Here is a 6,518-nt window from a genome sequence, read left to right on the forward strand (position 1 = left end):
GTTCTCATAGTTGTAAATTCTATTTTTCATATTTGCATTCTAAGGAAGTTGAGCCTTCACATGTGTTTTACAAGAGTTACAGATTCTTTTGACGGTGGACACAACACAATGACACTTAGACAGATGAAAGGCAATTTTTCTTTGTTATTTTTCCCTCCAAATGAGAAAAGGCTGCCAGACCAGGTCACACAGGGAATTATACCAGGGACAGGGCAATATCAAGCTGGAATCCCCAGGAGCAGCTTGTATATGGCAAGTGAAATAAGGTTAGCTACGTTTCGATGAATCCCTTTGTATGTCTCACTTAAAAAATTGTCCAGGTTCTGGGGCATAGAGCCTGTCTTATTCTCTGGTACTTGGAAAATCAGAAAATAAGTAGAATTGATGATGCCCTCTTAATTTAAATAAAGTTATCACACTTTAACTTCCCTCTAATGGGGATGATGCTTTAAAAATAAAACCAGTGACTTCAGATTGATGCTATTGGCTAACAGTAGGGCTGTGAGGGTGGGTGCATTGTGGCGCGTGTATGAGAGCCCAGTAAGGGAAGTGGTTGGGGTGTGAATTTCATTAGCTGGGCAAGAAGGTGAGCTGATTAACGTCTAACCAAATAATTTCTAACCTCTAACCTCATAACTGAATCAAGACAGCATTTTAAAAAATAATATCACAGTATTACTAGGTAATAGAACAAAACCTAAATTCTGTTCTCTTCTGTTTTTAACGTGGATATAAAACTTAATAAAAATTTGGAATCTTACTAACCTCTTTTTCTATCTTGTTACACAGCTTCTGTTAGGACCTGGGGTGTGTATTTGTCTATTAATTTCTCTACCAAATTTAGCTATATTTAGGGGTAGAAAACAAAGAAAATTTTTATCACAATACTATGTGGGAGGACATGCAAAACTAGTAACATTTGAGGATGAGTTCTCTAGATAAAACCTCTAGTTAGTGAATATGGAAATTATAATTGTCCAGCATTGTTATTGATTACATTTTCTTTTTAGGGAATTTTGTGACTGAGAATCTTTTGTCTGAAATTAAGTTTTCGTGTGATAAGTATCATTACCTATATGTACTATTTTCTGTATCCCCCTGTCACAGATCACTACTGAACACGCTATAATCAATACTCTAAATAATGAAGTGTTAGTTCATAGAATTACATAAATTTCACATTTTAATGCTTTCAAAGCCAATTCAGAGTACAATAATGCATTGGTCTAATCAGAGCATTTAAGTGAACAAAATTTACTCTTTCATTGCCTGTATAGTCATGATTCAAATCACCTTCTACATATGAGCATATATTTGAGAAAATATTTCATAAACTATAAATGTCCCATAAAAATGTTAGACATTATTATTTTGGTTATTTTATCTGGCATCTGGACGTGAATTAGATTTAGTAAGATTTGTACTTGGGAAATAATTTTATTATTATTTATATCAAAGGATCACAAATAAATACATGTATATACATATATACATATGTGTGTGTATATATATATACACTTTAGTCCTTCGATTGTCATACAGTGTTCTGCTGATTTTTACAAAAAACTAGTCAGATGACTTAGGAATACTCCAGATTCCACTACTTAGCTAGTTCATTCAGTGAATCATTTATTCTCTGAGCTTTGCTCTGCTCCTCAGAGACTTGTATAATTTCAAAATTAATTAAAAACTTATAATCACATAAACCATCTTCTTCTAAAAATCATCTTCATTTTTAAAATGATGTAACCATGACATAGAAGGCTAAATTGGACTAAACAAAATGTGGCGGTATTCGTAGCTAAAGCGCTTGAATAACCCCAGTCCTTTGATCTAAGCATGTTGAACTGTATGATATGCTCTGTTTTATAGTTGGACTGAGGTAGAATATAAAAAAGTTTGGAAGCCATAACATGCTGTGGCATTTGAAGGTTTATTTATTTAATACTAATGATAGTTTGGTATTTAAATAATTTTTCCTCATGATATCATTTCTTTAGTAGTTATAGTTATTCTGATCAATCTTAGTAAAGTGAATGCTTGAAGAATATATTAACATTAACAAAATGCAAGCAAGATAAATTTTACATCACCAAATAAAGAGCAAATCCTACAAGACAAAAACGTCAGAGCTGTCCTGTTATCATAAATACCCTTCACCTAATGTGTTTATAGCCATGCATGTTCATAGATAACAGTCCTAAAAACCCACCTACAACTTCCAAGGAAAGACTCCTACAGCCACTCACATACACAAATAGAGAGTGAAAAAATACCCTAAAGCTCCAAGTATAACGGGAAACACTGAATATATTTTAAAATCCCACAGACATACTTAGAATTGAATAAGAGTAAAATAGATTGTAAATTACTAATGGATAGGGTTCATTTTGAAGATGATCCTTCAGATTTTCAATGTATATTTAAAACTTTTATGGAAAGCTACAGGCTGAATATTCAGCTATAAATATCCATCTGACTTGTGTAAGGTGGCAACTGCTGATCCAATTTTTTTTAAATTGTCTTTTAACAAGCAAACCTCTTTTCTGTTGAAAAAGCATTTTCTTCTAGCATGTGTTCGATATGCTTTGTTTCCTCCTTTATGCATTTCTCAACAAGAGTGACCCAGATGTGAAAGTGGTAGCATCATTTATATACCTCAGCATAAATTAACAGTCAAATTGATATATGATTTTTATTTATTATTTCTCTATTTCAGTATATTTTGTGACAATCTCTTACCAAATAGATTATTAACAATTCAACTTTATAATCTGCTAGTGCTAATTATAAATCATATTTATGTGTGTGTGTGACTTATCGATGTGTTGAAAATACATGTTGTATTCCAAAAATTTAAATTATTTAAACCATTTCCTAGGCATAGCAAACTAAAAAAGTAAAACTTTCTGGTAGATTTTGCAGTTTAAGACCCACACAGAAACTAAAAGGCTTTAAGAGTCTTATAGGAGTTTTGAAAAAATACTTTCAATCAAAACTCTAATTCTACTGCTCACTACTTACCACAATAACATATGTTCAATGACTAATTCTGAATGCAACTTAGATTTTCTGAATCCTAACAGGGTCCTTTGTGTTTAGAATCACTAGATAATTCAAAAGTGAAAAAGTTTATTCATCCCATAGCTACTTACACATATTTGAAAAAAAAGTAGGAGAAGTTCAAAGTATAGAATTTTTAATATATGGTAAATAGATTTTTGGCCTCAATTATTTTTATTCCTTTCTTTACTCCTTCCATCAATCCATCACAGATCCTTGCCCAATTGAGAGAAAATGTTGTATTTTCATGGCTTTTATTTGCCAAGTAAAGAGTAATATTTCACAAAGACTTTTCTGTTTAAGAAAATAGCTCTTGTCATTCATTTCCTGGATATTTATTACATATGTACTATGTGCCAGGCACTATCCTGGAGCTAGAGTATGTTAAAATATCAACCACAAAAAAGATGCATGATCTTTGTTCTCCTCAAATTCACCATGTAGTAGATGAGACAAACATAAAGACTTACAAAAATGCATGTAATATTATAACTAAGAAAAAGCCTTGAAGGAGAAGTGAATATTCCTATGACGGCATAAAGGCAGTAGAACAAGTCAAGGAGTCAAGAGAAAAGATTTAGGAGACGACTGAACTGAGTTCTGAATCCAAAGGAGGAGTTAAATAAAGAAAAATGTTGTGATTAACTTGAGCAGAAAGATGGGAAATAGCTTACGCATTAGTATCCTCTATTCTCCAATAATGAGATTCCTATTTATGTACGTCTAATCAATACGCAAGAGAACTTTTTCCATCAACCTTGTTAAAGGTATTCTCACGGACACTTCAAGTAAAATATGAAAAAGAGGGTTCAGATGCTTCTTAGACATTGGCATGCATATATGTTATTACTGATATTCGTGGCTTTCATTTCCAATGTGGCATTTCTAACAAATAATTGGCAAAAATCTGTAAATTTTATTTCATTGTTTTCTTGGTGGTCTCTAAATTGAAAACAAAAGGTAAAATTTAGAAAACTCTATTGGCTATATTTAATTAAATGTAATACGCTTAATTAAAATCGATTACTATATACCTGTGAATGGCATTTTTCTCTGATGGTTAATGGTTTTCATATTCACAGGCTTTATTGTCAGGATAAAAAAAGTAGCAATACAAATAAAGTATATCTAGATCAGGAGCCATAAAAAATAATTCCTGATTTATTCCAACATTTTCCTGCCAACATATACTGCATATTCTCCTTATATACTAAAAATTCACTTGATACATGAAAAAAAATATTTAGTACTGAGTTCCTTAGACATAAATTTTCCAATTCATAATTGAAAATGTATAATGGTTAGTAGAGCAAATAATTTAAACTTTCAGAGCCTCTATGCTTTCATCTAAGGAATAGTTATAATAATAGTTAATAAAGTTTATCCAATAATTAAATTAGGTAATTTATTTTAAAATCTTATAGCATATTTGCTTACAGAAATACGCACTCATTGTTCGTAGCCTATATTTGTAACTTAATATATAAATAACACATAATTTATAATTGTTATTATAACTGATAAGAATTATTCATTACTTATTTTATAATTAAAGTCTGGGGGTTTTGACGGCCGGTTAGGGCAGTTTAAAACTCCCTGAAGGGAAACAGAGCCTCTTAACTCACAGGAAAGAGAGAGGTGGCAGGGTTTCAGAAGAGAGGAAGACCGGACAGTTTCGCAATTCATACACACTCACCTTCCAGGATCCCGGTCGAGGTCCCCAGTTGAAAAGGGAAATGCTCCCTCGTCCCCTCTCAGGGCGCGCGATGGGGGAGTGACTGTTTTCTTCAGTGCCCCGCTGCTCAGACCTCTAGGGGAGCACACAGATAGGCAGGCTATGGGGCTCCTACCCCAGGGCAGGGTCTAGGGGTGAATGTTTACAGCTCCTGAAGCCCCACTGGGCATGTGTTACAGGATACTCTCTAGTCTGCCATCTATAGGCGGCTCGTGTTAACTAGCTCAGTTAGGTCCCCTACCTTGTAGCAAGAACAGAGGGCTTTCTGTATTCTGGGTTCTTGCCTTGGTGTACCTGAAGAATCGGATCACACATGGGCTTGGAGAATGAGTGCAAAGTTTTATTCAGTGGAAGTAGCTCTCCGCCTGTGGGGTAGCCAGAAAGGAGATGGTTTTCCCCCGGAGTTGGGGTGTTCGGCAGGCCCGGCTGTCCTCTGACTGCCCAGGCCAACCCCCGCCTCCTTCCGCTGGTCCACGGCCTTCTGGCTTCCGGGTGCCTGTCAGCGTGTTCTTCTGCTGGCCTGCTCCTATGGACGACCAGTCGTTTGTCTTCTTCCCCTGATGTGTTGCTCATCAGGACATCCAGCCACTTGTGTATCTGCCTGCAAGGGTCTCGGGTTTTTATAGGCCCAGAATGGGAGCGTGGAGAGCCAGGGTGGTCTTGGAAAATGCAACATTTGGGCGGGAAAGCATTTGTGCCTGTCCTCATCTAGGTCCCTGGGGGTTGGAACCCTAGCCAGGGACCAGGCCCTCCTCTCCCCAGCACTTCCCTTCCCCTCTTCATTTAAAGGGACCACGCTCTTCCCTTCCCAGGACTCCCTTATCAATTTTATAATTAAAATGAAGTCCACCAAAACTCCTAATGATGAAGCGTTAGAAAAATTCTTATTAATGTAAGAAACATTATAAGTATTACCACTCTCATTACTTCAGTCTAATATTATTTTAGATTATTCAAAATAATGGAATTAGACAAGCTAAATAAATTAGTGGTGAAAATATGAAAACGTTGAATGCAAATGAACACTTTTTTGGGTAGATGACTTTGTATAAGGATACAATATAGCTGATTTTTAAACTTAACCAGCACAATATTGCATTAGACTTAGTTTTAGCCAGAGTTTTCTATACACTTGTCTATAATTGGTGGGAATTTTAAGCCACTGTGCAGTTCTTCCTGATTATGCACTCGTTACTTTATATCAGCAGTTTGGAATTGGTCATGGTGGGAGTATTTACATCACAGAAAATTTAAAATGTCACAAATTAAAGTCTACCTCCCACTCCCAACCCCAGAAAGCTGGCTGTCAAACTTTACTAGCACCCCTATGCATCAGACTTATGTTTAGCCAAGCAAAGTGTTCTATATATCTTACTGTAATAACTTGTTTATGGATGAGATGTGAACTGAGAGCCTAAGATGAACATATCAGAGAACTTATTGCAATATTTCTTTTTATTTTAGATTTTTGCCAAGGTTTTGGGAAAACGTAGTCTCTTTTTGATAGAGTTTCAAAAGCAGGAACTTTGGAATCCTTGGCTTCTGGCCACCCGTATAACTATCTCATGGAGAGGTCCTTGCCAAGAGATGGAAAACAGAGTCCTGGTAATGCTAATTGTCTCCCTAGATAGAGTTGTACCAGAAGTCAAACTAAACTCAGATTTTTGCATACATAAGCCAGTTGTTTGTCTGTTTTCCTTTATTATTTGATTCTGCATTC

Source organism: Rhinopithecus roxellana, chromosome 18 (genome assembly GCF_007565055.1).
Source record: "Rhinopithecus roxellana isolate Shanxi Qingling chromosome 18, ASM756505v1, whole genome shotgun sequence".
Taxonomy (NCBI): domain Eukaryota; kingdom Metazoa; phylum Chordata; class Mammalia; order Primates; family Cercopithecidae; genus Rhinopithecus; species Rhinopithecus roxellana.